We start from the raw sequence: 21,418 nt of genomic DNA on the forward strand, positions 1-21,418 counted from the left end.
AGCTTTGCAAATACATAGTTAGTATGTAGAAACTTAGGTGCTATCATTATCTGTCATCTCCATCTCCGTATTTAGTTTTTTTATCTATCAGTAACCAACTATACTCTGAGGCATTATATGTATATATATTAATATATGTTAACATATGTACTTAATATATATCAATATATACACATGAATATATAAATTAATATATACGTTTTATATATTTACATATTATATATATATATATCTTAATTTTTTTAAACCCTTGGTAAAAATAGTATGAAAAGTGAGACTTTGTCATAAACTTATCCACATTTTTTCAATAAATTAGCTTCTATTTTCATTGAATGTTGCTTTTTCCCCAGCTTTATCAGATGGAGTGTATTACTAGCCAATAATATTAACTTGTATGTAATGTCTTACTTGTGGAAGTTTGAAAGCAGATAGAACTTCTTTTCTTAAACATCTTTATTGGAGTATAATTGCTTTAAAATGGTGTGCTAGTTTCTGCTTTATAACAAAGTGAATCAGCTATACATATACATATATCCCCATATCTCCTCCCTCTTGCGTCTCCCTCCCACCCTCCCTATCCCACCCCTCTAGGTGGACACAAAGTGCCAAGCTGATCTCCCTGTGCTATGTGGCTGCTTCCCTCTAGCTATCTCTTTTACATTTGGTAGTGTATATATGTCCATGCCACTCTCTCACTTCATCCCAGCTTACCCTTCCCCCTCCCCATGTCCTCAAGTCCATTCTCTACATCTGAGTCTTTATTCCTGTCAAAAGCAGGTAGAACTTGAAGGTAACTGAGATTAAGTGAATTTGAGATTAAATAGTGTTATATAATCAATCAGCTGATTCCATGCATATTTTATGAAGAATTTAAAAGTGAAAAACTTTCATATGGTGAAATAAATTTTTCCTTGTATCTGATGTAAGAAATGTGATTTTTAAGAGTGTTACTTTAATAATTAATTCCTGAACAAATAAAAACTAGCATAAAAATAATCATGGGCTATATCTGTTAGGTCAACTAAATAAGAATCGTAACTCCTAGGTTTCATCTCGGGCTTTTAAGGTTTCTGGGGTGCTTTGGGTTCTTTTACGTAGGTGGATTTAACCATTCCCCTTTTCTAAGAAGTTTCTTCCTCTCTGTTGGTAGGTGTCTGATGATTTGTGGGCACCAAATGGCTATTCTGTGGAGTCATCTCTCCTTGCCTTTGAATTAGTTTTCCCTTGGCCATGAGTCAACATCAATATTTTATACATCCAAATTGGTAGGTCTTTCTTGAAATTCTTCTATGTATTTTTCTGGACATATAAGTGAATTGTGAGAAATTAAATGTACTTTGTTATTTATGGTCTTTCCAGTTTTCAAACATCTTCACTAAGAGATTTGGGTGATGTTGAAACGTTAGCCAATGGAAGCACTTGGTTTTGTAGGATTTAAAAATGTAATGTCTTTCTCATGGTAGACTTCTTATTCTTAGCGGTGATGGGGGAACCGGTAGGTGGCTAAGTTATTACTCTGTTAAACATCACGCTGAAAACCCAGCCCACGCATTTCTTTTTTTTTTTTTTTTTTTTTTTTTGCGGTACGCGCGCCTCTCACCGTTGCGACCTCCCCACAGGCTCCGGACGCGCAGGCTCAGCGGCCATGGCTCACGGGCCCAGCCGCTCTGCGGCATGTGGGATCCTCGCGGACCGGGGCACGAACCCGCGTCCCCTGCATCCGCAGGCGGACTCTCAACCACTGCGCCACCAGGGAAGCCCAACCCGCGCATTTCTAAAGCTTGGGGAGGATTCTACATTAGACAACATATTTTGTTGGGGGGTTACACCACAGTCGGTTCCCTTCACTTCTCTCTCTTCCTGACACCCCCTCCACCCAACATGGAGCCTTTTCAACTTCTTCAAAGAAGTGGGGAAAAAAAAGTAGACTCTTTATTAATGGCAGAAAACAAACTGGCTGCTGGACTTCGGAGACAGCCTTCTAATAATAAAGCAGAGTAGGCACTGGAACAAGGAATTCTTGAACGTACTAAATATATAGGGAAGCCTATTTAAATTCACCAGAGGGGCTTAGAGGACAAGCAACAGAAAGTTTAGAATTCAATTCAAGCCATGCCAGAAAATGAAAATGTACCTTAAAAAGGATTTCTGAAACAATTGTTCAAAGACATGTCAACTTTTAAGGTTCTTTCGAGAATAATGAAATTTGTACTTTAATTTCAGCGGTGATTTTTTTCAGTTAGAAAGGAAAAGTGATTAACAGGATATCCAAGGAACTGTGTCTTATGTTTAAAGAAAATGTGTTTTCTTTCCGTAGGGTGTGCTCTAGTGAGGTCCGCCAAGTACACTGACGAAGATCGCCCAAATATATACATGAGACAAAGAGATGATGTATTTTTTTCAGCACTTAGATGCATCATAAAATGGAAACCCTCTTCCTACTTTGGAAGAAATTTACTCAACTTGTATGTTCTCTCTAGTTCCTTTCCTCCCATTGAATTTTATGACATATTATTTTAAATAAATGTAATGAAGTAATTCTGAAAGAGTAAATTGCTAATAAATAATAGGACTATGTGTTGCTAAATTTGAGAGGTAAAAAAGATGATCCCTACCTTATCTCTTATTGACTTTAGAAAATGCTCTTTAGAAAATGCTCTTACACTTTATAAGATGTGCATCTATAAGAAGTACCACATCTATAAGAATGTATATTTTATTAGTCAATGTTGAGATAAAGAACTGCTTATAAAGTTTATTTAAAGGCCTTTATGACTGACTCAGGGAGGAAATTTCTAGTGGGCTTTTTCTTAATGTCTTCTTGTAGAATTAACATAGATATTAAAAAAGATTGTCATTCTTTGTCTCAAGGATTACAAGTTGTAAATAGGATGGAAACTTGGTCTCACTAGTGACACATCTTTGTTGCCATTGAGGAAAGATTCTGCTTGAGAATGAAACCCACGTGAAATTCACCAATTCATAAATACAACTTATTACCACAAAATAAACTGTTGAATCATTAATTCATCCATTCACTCATAAATGTAAATTTAACATAAAAACAGAATTCAATGAATTAAGGCTGCATAAACACATGGGACCACTATGGCCAATTAAGATGTGACCATTTAACAAAATTTGATTGACTTTCAAATGAAATGTCAGATATGTGAATATTAGTTATAGATGTTAACTATTTAATGATAAAAAGTAGTTGTTGCCTTCAATAAGTTAGATGAAGCCTGATTCATAATTTACCCAACAATTGTACTGCTTTCCACTTAAGTTTTAATGACATTTTAATATCAAGTACATTTTAATATCAGGCTTAATGATTGATCAGTGAAATAATCCAAGTAAATTCCTTAGGTCAGTGCCTAACACCAAGAAAGTACTCAATGAATAATAGCTTATTTCTTCCTGTTTGGATTTTAGTATTTGCTTTTGCTAAACAGACTATTTTTTTCATCACCCAAATTTACAGGGTATACACTGTCTCAAAGGGTGAGATGCAGACACCATTAGGAAATCATTTCAGCTCCAGGGAACTCACAAATCATTTATTATAAACATCTTTATCAAGGGTTTTCTGAGTGTCAGCTATAGGAAATAAAAAGAGGAAATCTGCTCTTAAATAGCTTATGGTCTACAAAACATATCTTTCAGTTGTCCAACACTTTTTATCGTTCTTGTGTGCCTTAACCTTTCATAAGTTCTGTAATTTGGAAGTTTTATTCTTTTTTATATTTTATAGATTAGCATTTTATGTGGTTTGTCCTATTTTCTAGTTGTATATGTGATAACTTATCTCTATATTTGAGTTGCTTTGGACAAGATATGGGATACTATTAGGATTTTTCACTGCTGAGATTCTGGTCATGTTATTCCCTATACTATGCAAAGGTCTGGTGATTAAGAATCATAGATAGACCATGAAAATATTAATAACTGTGGTTTATAAAAATGGCACTTCCAGAATAATTGGACCAAAATGCAGTATTTACATATGATTTCAGTCCATCTAAAAAAAAAAGCCATCATTTAATTTTTTTTTAAACATCTTTATTGGAGTATAATTGCTTTACAATAGTGTGTTAGCTTCTGCTTTATAACAAAGTGAATCAGCTATGCATATACATATGTCTCCATATCTCCTCCCTCTTGTGCCTCCCTCCCACCCTCCCTATCCCACTCCTCTAGGTGGTCACAAAGCACTGTGCTATGCGGCTGCTTCCCACTAGCTATCTACTTTACGTTTGGTAGTGTATATATGTCAATGCCACTCTCTCACTTCGTCCCAGCTTACCCTTCCCCCTCCCCGTGTCCTCAAGTCCATTCTCTACTTCTGTGTCTTTATTCCTGTCTTGCCCCTAGGTTCTTCAGAACCACTTTTTTTTTTTTTTAAGATTCCATATATATGTGTTATCATATGGTATTTGTTTTTCTCTTTCTGACTTACTTCACTCTGTGTGACAGACTCTAGGGCCATGCACCTCACTACAAATAACTCAGTTTTGTTTCTTTTTATGGCTGAGTAATATTCCATTGTATATATGTGCCACATCTTCTTTATCCATTCATCTGTTGCTGGACACTTCAGTTGTAAAAAAGCCATCATTTAATTTCTTAAAAAAATTAAATTGAATATAATAATATTGATCATGCAGAGTTTCATAAAGCAGCAATTATAATAATTAGTCAAAAGATCAAAACATTCTAATTGGGCTATTCTCTGGGAGTTAATAAAACATGCAGAATAAACTTGGACTTTTTTAGACTTTTGCATCATAAATGCTACCATTGAACTTGAATAGTGAAGCAGAAATAGAAGACCAAAATTCTAATACCACTCTTACCACTAGTTATCTTATGGGACTGAACCACTCTCCTTTTCACTTTTTAAATTTACAACTGATTTATAAAATTAAAATGTAGGGAAAGATGATTTTAAAGTGATTTTCAGGTAAAAAAATCAGTGTATCATTAGATAGTTGGATATTTTTCCATCCTACAGGGGACTTTTTGAGTCAAGTTAGGAAAGACCTAGCATTAGTTTAGATCACTACATTAATCAGACTCTTTCAGTAGCAAAAGATCAAATCTCAGCTCCTAGTTGAAACAACAAAGGAAGCTGTATGTACGTCATCATCTCCTCCTCCCCCTCCTCCTCCCCCTCTTCCCCCTCCTCCCCCTCCTCCCCTCCTCCCCCTTCTCCTCCTCCTCTTCCTCCTCCTTATTCTCCTCTTTCTCTTCCTCCTTCACTTGCTTCTCTTTTCCTCCTCCACCTGATTCTCTCTCCCTTTCCCTCTCAATCTCTCTCTCTCTCTCTCTCTCTCTCTCTCTCTCGCTCTCTCTTTCTCTATCTCCAATGTGTTGACTTCATTCTCAGGCAGTTGACCTCATTCTCACATTCTCTCTGTCTGATAGCCAAGATGACCATTGGGAACTCTAGACATGCATCATACATCATTCCTAGAGCTTGTGACTCCAGGAGGAAAAAATAAAAAGGTTCTCTTCATCCCTACGTCAATTTAATTTCCCTGAAAGGCTTGATTGGCTGTGTTTTGGAGTCACTTCTCTGTGCATTTGAGAGTTACTCAGATCGGACAGCCTGCGCAGGGAGTCGGTACAAGAGTCACCCAGCAAAATTAATGTCAATGGCAGACGGTGAAAGAAATTCAAAGGAGGAAAAACTGTAACAGGGCTTCCAACAACCACTACATATTTCTAAAGTGCTTAGCATAATGGTATGTTATAGGCTTCGGTCACATATGTTTGTCTTGGTAAACTTAGTGGACCCGGTCAACATATAGGCAATATTAAGTTTTTTAGCCCAAATGTGTTCTGTACAGCTTTATAACTATAAAACATCTACAGCAGCAAATCTCAATCTTGAGTATCATGGAGATTAATTACATTTTATTAGCATTTTTCATGATCATTTAATATTTGGCATACATCAGGAAGTCAATATTTGGACTCATTTAGGAATTTCTCATTTTAAAAATTATTTAGGATTATTAAAAATGGGAGACTGGGGCTTCCCTGGTGGCACAGTGGTTGAGAGTCCGTCTGCCGATACAGAGGACACGGGTTCGTGCCCCAGTCCGGGAGGATCCCACATGCCGCAGAGAGGCTGGGCCCATGAGCCACGGCCACTGAGCCTGTGCGTCTGGAGCCTGTGCTCCGCAACGGGAGACGCCACAACAGTGAGAGGCCCGCGTACCGCAAAAGAAAAAAAAAAAAAAAAAAATGGGAGACTGGTATAAAAGGGATGGTGATTATATTTTGTAATCTAGTGTCTACCTCAGCCACCATATGTTTAGGCCATTCTGTTATAGCAAATTTTATATTCTTTCCACTTTTACCTCTAATATTATAATGTTAGGGAGCTTTATGTTGCTGATTCTTGAAGGTATTTTATTTTGGTTTATGAGTTGGTTTCTTCCTCTTTTAGTGTCTTTAAAGATACATCTATATATGTATATGTATGTGTATCTATATAAAACATTCTAATTGTATAAAATCAATACAATGACTATAATTTTATACAGATATATTTGTATATATAGTCATATATACATTCATATAATACACATATATATATAACTACGTCTTCTTTATATAAGTACAACCATTATGTGATTTTATATAATTTGAATGTCAGATCCTTATCCTTTTCAGCACTTTTTTTTTTTTTTTTGCGGTACGCGGGCCTCTCACTGTTGTGGCCTCTCCCGTTGCGGAGCACGGGCTCGGAACGCGCAGGCTCAGCGGCCATGGCTCACGGGCCCAGCCGCTCCGCGGCATGTGGCATCTTCCCGGACCGGGGCACGAACCCGTGTCCCCTGCATCAGCAGGCGGACTCTCAACCACTGCGCCACCAGGGAAGCCCAGCACTATTTTTTATCATGGTATGACCTGGACAAGTTTAAACATTTTACTACCACAAACTACTATTTAGGGATCTTCTTCAATGAGAAAAAGATTACTTTGCTATGAATAATTATTCTCATGAAAAACATTTTGGGTTTTTGTGATGCAGATGAGTAATGCTATAAATATAATTTAGAAAGTTTGAAAATTGATTATAACATTCACAAGTTTTCTTCCTAATTAATCAAATTACAAAAGTATGCTGTGGTTTCCACTATATTAAAATAAGTTGTCATATTTGGAATATCCATTTATACTCCGTGTTTCTAAATGTCTGAAATATAGATTGCCATAAATAATGTTCATTATTTATTCTGTGGAAGTATGATACCTACTTCCTCCCACAATTCTTGTTTATTTCCCACAAAGTAAATCTTCCAGATTGTATTTTATCTTGATCTTATCAAGATACAGAAAAAAAAAGGTTAAGCTTTTAGTTAAACCTTGCTGATTGGTTAAGAAAAGGACGGTTGCCATCGGCAGCCTTTCCAGACACTGGACCGTGGCTCCAGACAGTCAGCTGGTACTACTGCTTTGTCTCAACTATAAATCAGTCTTGTAATGGCCAAGGCTGACACGCTGACATTTTCAAGAAGAGTAGAAGACCTGATTTGAATGGAAATCAATTTTATTTCACAAATCTTTGGTTGCTACTCCGAGCCTTTTCTTCTTGTGTCTTCTTGAGACTTATTTGGGATTTTTTCATGATCATCAGAGGATTGAGTTGTTATATATGTTTTAGCTGTAAAAACCATATTCCTACTTCCTTATTCAATCTCAAGATGAAAACTTGATTTTTTAAATTTTATATAAGAAAAAAAATCACCGATAAGCCAGATTTTATTTTAACCACGATGTATTGATAGTTTAAAAATGTGGCAGTAACAGCAATTGCCATTAGTTTTGCAGAAATTTTGTAAAGTGTTCTGTGATTTAAAAATATAAGCTGTGTCCCCTGCATTGGCAGGCAGATACTTAACCATTGTGCCACCAGGGTTTGAGCCCTGGTCCTGGAAGATCCCACATGCCACGGAGCAACTAAGAAATTGTGCCACAGATACTGAGCCTGCACTCTAGGGCCTGCAAGCCACAAGTACTGAGTCTGTGTGCCACAACTACTGAAGCCCTCGCGCCTAGAGCCCGTGCTCCACAACAAGAGAACCACTACAATAAGAAGCCCACGAACGGCAACCAAGAGTAGCCCCTGCTCACCACAACTAGAGTAATCCCATGCTCAGCAACAAAGACCCAACGCAGACAAAAATAAATTAATTAATTAATTTAAGAAAATACAAGCTGTGTACACACATACCCAGATTAACCTTTGATTAATAATACATAATGTCATTTATGGAGTGATTTTGAACTTCAATTATAAGAGGGTCTCAAGCCTAGAATCCTCTGAAAAGTATTTGATTTATACTTTTATGTTCTTGCACATAAAATATAGGTTTAAGGATTATAAAGTCAGTGAGGAATAGCATGCATTTAATTGTATTACATGGGTCAAGCATTAAATTCTGCCTCAATATTTTTGACCAAGTGGCATAGAAAAAGTTCCACATTTGACTAGTGTGAAAAGTAGTTCTATACAGATCTTTTAGGAACTTGGCATTGAATGTTAAAAAAATTCTTAAAAATTAATTATGCTGTTATGTCTTCCACCTTTAGGAGAACACTGCAATTTCTTTAAAACCACAGAAGGAGAGAAACTGGTACTTCCTTAGTACTTTTGCTTGCTCCTTCAACAAGGTTGATTTAAACTCAATGAAACTTTAGATCTTTTAAACACAATTATTAATTGAGAATCTGAGCATCACCCCTCTCTCTTGTCAAGTATAGAAAAATTACCACAATGCCTGGCAGTGATTTCTCTTTATCATCTTCATTATTAGTCGTCAATTTTGTCCCAAATCTCACTCCTAAACAAGAATATTCTTTGATTGCTAAATTCATTATTTTGTGATGCCCCATGAACAAGTACAGTTGTAGACAGTTGAGGAGCCTTTCAACCCTTAAATCTTTTTATCCACCCTTCTACTCATCCATCCATTCATTCATAATCTATACAAAACAAGACCCTATGCTAAGTATGTGTAAAATACAAAATGAGATTAGAATTCCTTCTTCACAAGATATTATGTTCTTATGAGAAAATAAGAAAAACTAAAAAAAAAAAGTCATCAACTCAGAATGTGACAGATCCAGAAGGAATATATAATGTTTTGGGTTTGGAGAGGAAGTATTTACATTGGTTGTTGAGAATCAAGGAAGATTCCCTAGAGGAGGCTGCGTTTAGCTAGTCTGTGACAGATAGGATTTCTGGAGGGAATAATGGCTGGATTTCGGGAAGAATATGCAGCATGTGCAAATGTGTAGATGCAAGAAAGATGGGCTGTGGTTGGCATTCAATTTTGTTGGAAGATTTGGTGCATTTTTATAAAATGGCTATTGAAGTGTAAGCTGAAGTCAGTTTAAGGAGGCCCTATAATGGTCACACGGGCTCTTCTGGTAATTGTGTAGTTTTACAGTGTGGCAGGCACTGAGAATCCTTTAAAGATTTGGGGGATGATGCAAGATTAATCCAAAGTCAGTGTAACTTAAGACCTCAACCCAGGGGACATAACAGAACTACTCAGAAAGACTTATGAAGATACACCATTCTTCCTACCCTGTACTTTCTGACTCAGTATGTTAGAAGTCGAGCCCATGCAGTTGCATTTTGTAAAAGCTCCTAGATGATTAACACCCCAATTGATAAAGAGTTGAGTAGAGAATGTTAAACTATGAAGAATCAGGGATAATTAGACATAGAAAGAAACAAAAAAGGAGATCTAAACCAAGGATTCCTAATCTGAGGTCTACCATGTTCCCATGAGATTATAAGATTATATGAAATATTTTGAGTGGATATTCATTTTTTGGGGGAAAACAATCCTAGTGTTTATAAGACTCTAAATGGAGACTAAAATCACTCCAAAATTAAGAACCATTAGTAATACTTAGTGTGAAAAGGAGAAGGTAAATATGAGAAATCATGACTATATAATTAAGACAATTTCATAACCTAATATATTGCATGGGGATAAAAATTATGGCAGGTAAGAAAGGAGTAGAAAGTGACAATAAATTTTTCCTCTTTTTGACACTAGAAGAATGAGAATGATGATAATCCTTCTGTGAACCAGCATCAGATCCCCCCTGGCTCCTATTTCAGTTAGTAGAACTTTGATACCATGCATGTTGGATTCATGGTGTGAATGTGACTCCCAAAGGTAAGATGTCAAACAAGTAATGAAAATTTTGGAGGTGATTACACAGCTTTGAAAATCATTTTTATGGAAAGCTGGTCAGCAATCTAGGCTTCTTCTATCCTGTTTCTCTCTTTGACTGACTCATTTCTCAGGTAATCTCAAAATGACCATTGAAGCTACACCATGTTGTTTTTTGGTCAGTAGGAGTAAGAAGAGAAAAATAAGGACACTACACTTTCTTTTAAAGAAAATTTCTGGAATTCTTATACATACCTTTCCCCATGCCCTTAGATCTCAGTCAGCAGGTACACAAAGCTTTTGGGAAATGGTTGCATGGAAATGTAGACTTTCTTCTGAGTAGTCATTCATCCAGCTAAAAATTAGAGGAAAGAGAGGAGAATAGATATTGCAGAAAGCTAGCAATCTCTATCATAGTATCTCACTAATAATTTTTAAGCATTCAGTAAATAATGAACAAAACCATAATATAGAGACATTTTATCTCAACCTTCAGCCTAAATAAATATGTTGATTAGCAATAGGTAGAAATTTCTTTGTAACGTATTTATGAAAACATATCTCATTTCAAACTCCTGTTTTCCTCAAGTGCTTCATATCCTGAAAAATCCTGGAATTCTTCTGTATGCAACTGGAAAGATAGCATTACTGATTAAAAATAGAGTAACTACAAATGGAGTAACCTACCTATCCAATGTTATTAAACTTACTAGTCTCAATCCATCTTAAGCTAATTCAAGATATTTTCACATTAGTCCAAAGACAACTAGCTTATTTACAAAATAAATTAAACTTTTCCTACACAATAACAAGTGTTCATTTTGTAAAATTAGAAATTCCAGACAGATAGAAAAAATATACATATATGTATGTATGTATGTATACATATATATATTAATCTCATCACTCAGAAAATAACTCCTGTTATCATATAGTATATAATCATACTTCTCTCTCTCCCTCTTTGCCTCTCTCTCTCTCTCTCATTCACACACACACATACACTGAATATCTTCATAAATATTTGTAACTTGCATTTTAATTGTTAAATACCAAATGAACACTTCCCCACATATTATCATTTTAGCATATGCTCATTATGTTATTGTTTGAGTATAATACAGTTTGTTTAACTTGTGCATTCATAGGTGTAAACTGAGTTTCTTTCCATCCTTTTTTTCCTAATATAAATAGTATTCTGATGATAAATACACATTTATATAATTATTCCATTGATATATTAATTGGGACAGATGATAATGGCCTGAATGAAGGTGGTGGCAGTGGAAGAGAAGAGACAAGGAGGGAACAGAGAAGTGTTTAGAAGATAGAATTGGCAGAACCAAGTGATTAACTGCACGTGGAATGATTTCTGGAAATGTTTAACCAAAGCTATTACTTTCCCAATTTATGTTTGTTGCTTTATTTTTCTGTACTTATTTGATCAATGACATATACTTCTTTAGTGGAAGGGCAAACACAGTCAAGAACAGAGTCAACAGAAGATTTAAAGTGCTTAGTAGATTATTTTTTAAACTTTAAAGCAAGTACAATAAGCTCAAAATGAACTGTTCTGATTTGGAAGAGCTAGGCTCTGGAGAGGGAAATGGTTTTATTTTTCATTCTTAAAGGGGTTGGTTAGAAGTATTAACCTGATGCTAGAGATCTGGATCATAGAATTTATAAAAGTTAACCCTACACGAAAGAAGGGTTCAGGATATGAGTTAGAAGTAGTTGGAAGTGGGTAACAGATTCCTGTTGGATGAGTATAAAGACATAAGGGCCAGAGGGGTTATGAGCCCTGACACCTGGAACCCTCCTGGGGACAGGGGGCAGCTTTGTAGATGCTTCTAAGAATGGCAGCAGGGGAGAACTAAAGGGAGTCTGAACTAGCATCCTAGCCCTCTCACCCTAAACCCATCACCTTCTCCCAAGAAAGCCCTTCAGCAGGGCACAGGAGAGATCTGGAGAAGCTTCCTTGTCTTCAAGAGGCATCAGGGAGATAGCTGAAAACAGATGGAGGATGCTGTGGAGTTTCAGAAGATCCACAACAACAGCTAGAACCAAGGAAAGAGGTTTAATCAGCAAGCTGGGCTCGCTGAGAGCAGCATTATATAAATAGTTTCACTGCTGAGGGAAGAATTTCATGAATTTTTCGAAGGTGAAAGACCAACACCCAAAAAAGACATATTAGCAGAGGTTAGTGAGGACCAGAAAACAGAGGGTAGCCTTAGTGGGAGAAAGTAGAAATCAGAGATGTGAAATGCCGACTTTATTACATACAAAATTCTCATATATTCTAGAATATTCTAGTCCATTTTAAAATGGTAGATTCAATAGTGATAACTATATTTCTAGATTTTCTTTTCCATTCCCTTTCTAGTGAGTGAATTAATAACCTTTGGAAATTGGAACCTTTTTCATGTAGTTTATCCAAGGTTTAGCTAGGATGTAGTCTTTTTCAAGTTTCTTTCACGACTTTGTTTTTTCTTATTTTGTCTTGGTCCTTGTCAGATAGGCTCGTTCATTTATTCAATCAATCAACAAACACGCTGAGTACCTTCCATATGGCAAGCAGATTATTCTAATCTGTAAATGTAGTTTTAAAATGTAAACTTAGTTTCAGCTACAGTTTATTTTATTGTATTTGTTTAGTGTTAATTGAACATACCCATTCCTTTGTACTGGATGGAGCATGTGCTTCACAAAATTCTTGCCTGTGGGTGGACAGTAGGATTACAGTTAGAAAGAAACAAAAGCGCACAAAAGCACACTTACCCACAAAAATATAGGGAATGTTGATGATGCTAAAGAAAATATGCCATGGAATAGTTGAGAATGTGCTATGCAAAATCATGGCACATCTCTTCAAAATCATTGGCTAAGAGAACATCATGAGAAAAACAGTATTATTTCTTTGTTAGTCCTTCCAATATCCTCCCTGGCAATTCAGGTGGAACAGAATCCAGTGAAATCTGGTGCTTTGCGTCATTATTAAGCTCATATCTGCAAGCTAATCATGTGTGATAAGGTTAAAATGTAAAAGCATTTGAATCAATAGCTCTTTCAGATGCTTTTCTGATAAAATTGCTTCATTTTCTTTTCCAACTAATTAATTCATGTAGGTGGAAAAATTAAGAGAAAAACTTATTCATATTATGAGTAACAGGATCCAAATCGTTTATTGGACTGTATTGTTGGCATCTTGGCAACCCATAAAAAACTCTTTAATAATCAGGTCTCAGAAACATCTGTCTTAGAAAGGGGTATACACTCTGGCTTCTATTTACTTGGAAAGGAATTCACCTAGGGTCAGGAGCAGAGGTTAGGTTACTTCTACCTGGAAGTTAATCAGAAAATTCATTTTGCCCTCTGATGTTGCTTGTCTGCACACTTCAACCCCACTACTACCACCTTTATCTTCTTAAAATCCTAAAGCTCCCTTTCATGCATTGTGGCAGTGTAAAGGAATTTAAAGTTATGGATTTCTATATTTATGTAATTATATACTGAAAATATAATAGGGTAGGGTAAAATGTTTTTAAAAGATGTGACACCTTAAAGGGAATTCACAGACATCATAGGTGACTCTAATATACTGGCAAATTTCAGCCTACGTTCTTAATCATATTTCTGCTAGAAGAAACCTACTTTCCATTTTGTGTTTTCTGATTTGCATTACTGCAAAGTTATTCATGCATATGAAAAGGATATTGTTCATCTCCAGATCCCTTCCTCTCCATATTCCAAACCCAGTGTGTTTATGAGTTATACAAAAACACTGCTATATCTGTATATTTATGCATGTATATCTATTTGATTCAAATTTGGTATCACAACTGGATAGCAAGCCCAAGTGATAATATTATGTACTAGACGTGTCTTATTACATCATTAATGGCATATCAAAATTGTCAAATATGTTGAAATCCAATAATTGTAACTGACAAGCTTTAGCATGATTTGTCTCCATTGGGAAAGATTGAAAGAGAGAGAGAAAGGAATGTACTTCTGAATTCCTCCTCTAAGTGCGTATGACTATATGGTAAGCTCTTATTCTGCAAATATTTTTAGTGAGATGCTGTTTTCACTGTATTCATGGTAACTGGCCAGTGAACGTTCTGTGTGTGTAAACCTTATCATCTCCTAAATTCAGAAATCCAGTGCTGTTCCAGAAAGAACTACAAAGTTGAACTGGCAAGAAGAAAAATGACCAACCTGGCAGGGCTTATGTCCGTCTAATGTATGATTCTCCTTAACTCAGTATTCTAGGAAATTTTCACCTGACAGTCTAGAGTTCACAGAGAAAAAATATTTCTCTTCTACTCTCTAGTTCTACTTCTACCCCTTAGAAAAGCAAATAGTATTGCTTAATTCCAAAAAGTTTTCTCTCAAAAATATCTTGGCATTTGGCAATAAGAGAAAAAGAGGGTGATAATGAATTTCATGGACACAGAATCATTCATTACAATGATGAGTTATTCAAGAATCCCCACCCTTTGTGTTCTGCTTTATCTTTATTTGGGGATGGCATGGAGGAGGAGAAAAGGGAAGTTTATGTTTTCTCTTTAAAATTAATTTGCAGGTAGCCATTTACTAGTGGATTATTTTAAGCCTAGAGGATGTTATAGTTGCATTTTTCTTTTAAGTAATTGTGGCAGATATTCAAGTGAATAGACAATGGTAGGCATGTATAGAATAACCTGGTTTTCTAGACAGACCCACATGTCCGAGATCAAACGGCTACAGCACATTTAGGGTTACAGTCTCCTTCCCTTCCACCTCATTCTCAACGGCAGTGGAGCTTTTTCCAGCGTTGCCATGGTAACACTATATCTGGCTGCTAGCTCTGTCGTAAGTTATTGAACTGAGACTGGCTTTTGGTTTAGCAGATAATTAGGTTCTGTCTCACAGGTTCATTTTCCTGTGACTGGGACGTGAATATGACCTACAGCTGGCCTCAATTTCAGTGTCACAGACAAAACTTTAACCCTTCCGGAGCTCCCAAGGCAGTCTCCTAAGCCTTGCTTGTGAAGTGGAGGGAGTCCACTGCAGCCCACCTATACCTCAGAGAGGATTACCAAGCCCCATTTTATTTTTTATCTTCATCATAACACTAAGGAACATATGATCAAGATTGTACACCTAGAGCATTTTCAAAATTAAAAATATATCAACAATATGGTGTATGTACTTATGTCTTTTACGTATAACATGTAGTATGTAGAACTTTCCCATGTCATTATCATTTCCCTGCTTCTTTAATAATTTTTTAAGTTTCATTGAAGTGTCTTGTGTTGCAATTTGAATCCCACAGTACTTAGATGTCAAAAACACCATTTTCAGGAGTATTATATTGGTACACTTATTCTCAGCTTCCAGAACCGTCTGCCAGTTGGTTCATGCCCCTCTCTCTCCTTTTTATAAACCCTAGATTTTTGCTGATGTTGAATGGTTCCTTTGGAGTCACAAGCAGGTCCGTGCTACAGGGAACAACGCCATCACTGCTAAAATGCCCAAATATTCACTCAAGGCTTGACTCTTGCTGGTTTGGAAAATCAGCAAAGGTCTGCCCTTTGTTTAGGACAAAGAAAGAAACATAACTTTGAGGACAGATATTGAATTTACAAAACCCACAGCAACACGGAGACCTGTACGGTTAATATGAGAGAGTATGTCTTTCTATGTCAACGATAAAGACCTTCAAAGAAATCTGTTTGAAAAATTTACTGTATTTAATCAAAACCTTCCCATGGAAAGATAAGAAAGGAACAAGGGAGAGCTGAGATCACCATAATTAAAGCATGAATTAAAGAAATTCTATAGCTTAATTGTCTGGAGAATCACATAGCTATGTCAATAGATATAGGAAAGACTTGGAAGACTCAACAGTTGGACATTGAAACTAGGATGTGTGTGTGTGTGTGTGTGTGTGTGTGTGTGTGTGCATGTGCGTGTGTACCACATAGACTATATTGTTTTAATCCATTCCTTCCATTCTCAGACTCTAGATGAGAAGAGCATCTTGGATGGCAGCAGCCTCAGATGTCCTGAGTGAGAGCAGCCATGGGCCCGGCAGGGTCCCATGAATTCAGAGAACTTAGTGGAGGAGATGGAGGTCAGGGTGGTGGGGGGTTGGTGAGGGGAATTTGTATGAAGTAAGGGAAACAGCTGATATGTGAGAAACCCAGTTATTGGCAGCTATTTTCCACTAAACTGAGCTTCATTTAACTTTAAATCTCAAGTATATAGCACTTGTTTTCTTATTGATGATCAATGTGTTTGTTGAGTGAATGTATGAATTCCTCCCCACTCTTTATCCTATGCAGTGAGAATTAAATTAACACTCAGTTTTAAAGAGGACTTAGGAATTCTACATGCATTTTGAATCCAAAATCCTTTTAACTGTCTTCTCATGGTTTCTAGTAACCCCTAAGCCCTACACATACAGGTCATCTCTTGCCTGCACGATTGCAATAGCTTTGTAACTGCTCTTCTTCCCTCTTATTACCTACTGTAGTCTCTACTATGCACAAAAGATAGGGCGTTCATTTAAAGTGCATATCAGAGCTTCCCTGGTGGCGCAGGGGTTGAGAGTCCGCCTGCCGATGCAGGGGACACGGGTTTGTGCCCCGGTCCAGGACGATCCCACATGCCGCCGAGCGGCTGGGCCCGTGAGCCATGGCCGCTGAGCCTGCGCGTCCGGAGCCTGTGCTCCGCAACGGGAGAGGCCACAACAGTGAGAGGCCCGCGTACCGCAAAAAAAAAAAAAAAAGAACCTAGTAGGCTGGACCCTAGTAGGCTGGACCCTAGTAGATTTTAATAAATATTTGTTGAATGAATAAGTGAATGAATGATTGAATAAAGAGATTCAGGTAGAAGGTCTGGGTATCCCAACCTATGTGAGACCAGTAATGAGTGTTCCCAGCACAATGGATGAGATCTCATCCTACATGATGAAATTGCTTGAGTAGATACAATAACATTGAGGGGCATAGCTTACATTTCTGCAACTCTCTTCATTAGATTGAGATAAAACAAGGAAATGAAGCTTATTTCTACCTCATCCTTGCATGCATTAAACTCAAAGCATCATCCATATACCAAACCCATTTCACTCATGGAAGACTTTTTCTGTGAAGGATAGTAGATAGTTTTGGCTCTGTGGACCATACAGTCTGTGTCACAACTTCTCAGCACTTCTGTTGAGGTGTGAAAGCAGCCACAGACAACACATAAACAAATGGGTGTGGCTGCGTTCCAATAACATGTTACTTATTAGAACAGGGGATCAGCCACATTCAGTGCACAGACAGTAGTTTGCTGGCCCCTGATGTAAAGTCTTTCCCCAATTTCTCCTCCCACCAAGTTATTGAGAGCATGCCCAAAGGACCATGGCTCTCTCACCTGATCTTTCAAGAAATGAAACAACTTGGGGAATGGCTTCCCAGAGTTGGCAGAACACTACTGAAGCAGTTTTTTTTCCTCTCTCCTTCTTTGCTCAATATCAGTCATTTCCTAACTTTAAACAGTCACTGCAGTAGCAATAACAATGATAAATGGTAATGTAAATGGTAAATGTCTAACAGTTGTCTCTCTGGGGGAGAAAAAAAGATGTTTACTTATTTCTGTAGTGTAAATTCTCCCACCATGGCCATTTTAAACTACCAATATGATGTCACTTAACCTTGAATTTGGAAAAAGCTGCACATAATAGTCTCCTGAATCAGTATGAGCTGGCTCCAGTGCACAGCGGGATACATATTTAAAAGCTGCAATAACTTTCCTCACCACCACTGCAAAATCTGTAGGACAGTGGTGGGCTTGATGGGTGCAAATGGCTGGATGATCTCTTGGAATGCCAATAAATAATGAAAAAGTATATAAATGTAATGCTGTATGTAAAGCCCTTAGATCGGTGTTTCGTTAAAATACATACTCAGTAAATGGTAGCTATTATCCTCTAGTTTAAGTTTTTATAAGCATTAAAATTAAATGTTTAGCTACAGACTCAATCCAATTTTAATGCCTTTGTGTTAATAAGGCCTCTTAACATGGAAACAACAAAGATAAAGGAATCTTATGTAGCTATTCATGATTCTGCCCAGCTCAAGGTTAAAATAGCAACAAAATACTCCAACCAGAATAAAAGAAGTCTCCACTTGACTGCAGATCTTCATAACACTTCACAAGGGTCAAGCTGTGTTATTTTCCTTCAGTGTTGAACAAAAAGCATCTTAGGAGCATAGTTCAATTATTGATTGTATAGTGGGTTCAATTTGACTGTAATTCTAACAAATATACTCCGATGAGTTCAAGACCAGGGCTGGGCCAACAAAAGCTAAAGTTTTCACTCAAGCTTTGAGGCAAATGCTCAGATTAAATTAGTAACATGGATGTCTTATAGTGTTGGGCTACTAACAATACTGCTCAGTACCAGTTAGACAATGCTAGTAGAATAACAGGCAAAATATTGACGACGGTTTGGATGACTAGACACCAAAATGGACATCAACCTAAAAGAAATTACTGAAAAAAAAATATAGACTCTGAAAGAGATGAATACACAGCTTAGGTTTAATCACTCAGTATTTAGGAGAAAAGGCTAATATATGCTGTTTTAAATACCATAAAAGTGCTTTTTAAATTATTTACCCTCTAGTATCCTTTGCTCATTCTCTTCAATCTATAAAGTTTTCTGTACTTGTATAAAAGATATGACTTAGTGTTTGGTCTGTGAAATAAGGTGAGAATGAGAGTATTCCTTTTAACCTTTTAGCTAATCTTAATCTTTTTCTCTGTGCTTCTATTAGCATGTAATTCAAATATATTGGTTTTGTGGTGGTTATCCTCCTCTAATTCTTGACGGCCCTTTGTTCTAGAAGACACAGTTTAACAATGGAATACCTCAAACCAAACCCTGGTCAGAAGCTCCCCAATCCCCAAATATTACTTAATGAGTTGTATTTTCTGTTTCAGTGAACTCTTCCATATGTATTTTTTGCTACATTTTCTTTTGGTTTTCTGCTCATTCTAAAATTAATGAAAATATATTTTAGGTAATCAGCTTTCTTTTAAAAAGAACTTCTATTATGGAAAATTCCAAAGCTATACAAATTAGAGAGAATAGCATAATGAACCTCTAAATGCTCATCCCCCATAGAGGTTCAACTATTCAATGATTTATTAGATGGGAGGGGGAAAATTGACATCTTTTTTCCAGCTGCATTGAGATACATTTAACATGCAACATTGTGTTGTATATGGTGAAATGATTATCACAATAAGGTTAGTTTAACACATCCATCACCTCACATAGTTACATAGTTACCGTTTTTTTGTGGGAAGAACATTTAAGATCTACTCCCAGCAGATTTCAGGTGTTCAATATAGTGTTGTCAACTACAGTCACCATGCTGTACATTACATCTCCAGAACTTATTCGTCTTATAACTGGCAATTTCTACCCTTTGATCATCATCACTCATTTCCCCAACTCCCCAGCTCCTGGCCACCATCAACCTACCATTTATTTCTATAGATTCGTTTTTTATTTCGATTCCATATATAAGCGAGATCATATAGTATTTGTCTTTCTCTATGTGACTTACTTCATTTTGCACAATGCCCTCAAGGTTCACCCAGGTTGTCACAAATGACAGGATTCCTTATTTTTCATGGCTGAATAATATTCCACTATATTATATATACATATATATACACACACAAACATATACATACACACCACATGTCCTTTATCCATTTATCCATCAGTGGATACTTAGGTTGTTTCCATGTTTTGGCTATTTGTAAATAATGTTGCAATGAACATGGGGCTGCAGATATGTCTTTGAGATAATGATTTCACTTTCTTTGGATATACACCCAACTAGTCAACTTTTATCAATGTATGACCAATCTGGTTTCATCTGTACCCACCATTCACTCATTTCTAATTTCCTGGATTATTCTGAAACAAGCTCATCCATCATATAATATGCAGGCATTTATAAATATTTCAGTATGTGTCTCTGAAAGTAGAGCACTGCCTTTTTTAAAGCACAATATCACTATAACCCTACAAATATTTACAATAGTTCCCTAATATCATCAAATATCCCATAAGTGTACAAAGTTTCCTGATTGTCTCATTTTTTAAATGTTAATTTGTTTGAATGAGGATGCAGACATGGGCTACACATGACATTTTGTTGACATATGTCCAAAGTCCCTTTCAATATATAGGTTCCTCTTCTTTTAGTTCTTTGCAAGTTATTTGTTGATGAAACAGAATCAGTTACCCTTTAGTGTCTTTCTCATTCTGGATTTTGCTGATTTAATCCCTAAAGTGTCATTAGTCATGTTCTTTTCTAATGGTGTTTCCTGTAAACCAAGTGCTTCACTGAAATGCTACATTCAGATTCTTTTCCTTTTTTTAGTAAGGTTTGTTTGCAAATGGTATTGTATACATCCCAACAGGAGGCACAGAGAAAACCTGTCTTTATTGTGACTAAGTGGGAGGAATTTTGTGATTTTCTGAGTATTAAATTATGGTTGCATCATCCAGGAATCAAATATTTCAAACTCATGTTAGAATTTAATATAACATTATTTTATGATATTTCAAAAAGAGCACCTTAATCTCCAGGGATTCCATCAACTGAGCAGGTTTGAGCACATTTACCTAGTGCATATCAAACTATGGATTATCCCACTTGTATGTCTGAAATTGGATTAAATTATGGAGAAATTCCAGGGAAAGTAGCCTTGAACAAACACAAGGTACATATGTAGACCTTCTCCAATATAAAATAATTCTAGTTCATTCTCAGAAAGGTATGAGGAATATTGCATTAGAACTAGACTTTTGTGGTAACCTTTAACTTTATAAGAACTTTAGAGAAGATCAGTATGGGCTAAATTACAGGGACAATTCAAAGCATCAGAACTGTCTTGTGGTGGAGCACGTGAACCATTCTAGCCTGCTCCAAGAAGATGGTACAACTCTGTCACAATCCTGAGGAGTGCAGAGTTGAGATAAAAATGTGAAGACATTATATGAAATGTTAATTGTCATTTAAAAACAGAAGTATGTGTGTATTCTTGGGAATACAAATAAAAGAATGTGATTGTTTATGGACTTTCAGAAATGTATGGCTTTTTGAATAGCCACCTCTAGGGTTGTCTTTTTGATTCCTCTTATGAAA

At 36.5% G+C, this 21,418-nt stretch overlaps 1 long non-coding RNA gene across 12 annotated transcripts in view; it reads left to right on the plus strand.

Moving 5' to 3' along the window:
* Positions 1 to 21,418, plus strand: part of LOC137225334 (uncharacterized) — a 602,240-nt gene that overhangs the window by 477,483 nt on the left and 103,339 nt on the right. For 11 of the 12 annotated variants that reach the window (XR_010943792.1, XR_010943791.1, XR_010943796.1 and 8 more), the window contains 3 exons: positions 1,151 to 1,265; positions 2,318 to 2,465; positions 10,092 to 10,214. This is a non-coding gene — a long non-coding RNA (uncharacterized lncRNA). Of the gene's footprint in view, positions 1 to 1,150; positions 1,266 to 2,317; positions 2,466 to 10,091; positions 10,215 to 16,215; positions 16,344 to 21,418 lie in introns of those variants that run through there. The other variant, XR_010943800.1, reaches the window with a different exon arrangement.

This window comes from Pseudorca crassidens, chromosome 5, assembly GCF_039906515.1.
Source record: "Pseudorca crassidens isolate mPseCra1 chromosome 5, mPseCra1.hap1, whole genome shotgun sequence".
Lineage (NCBI taxonomy): Eukaryota > Metazoa > Chordata > Mammalia > Artiodactyla > Delphinidae > Pseudorca > Pseudorca crassidens.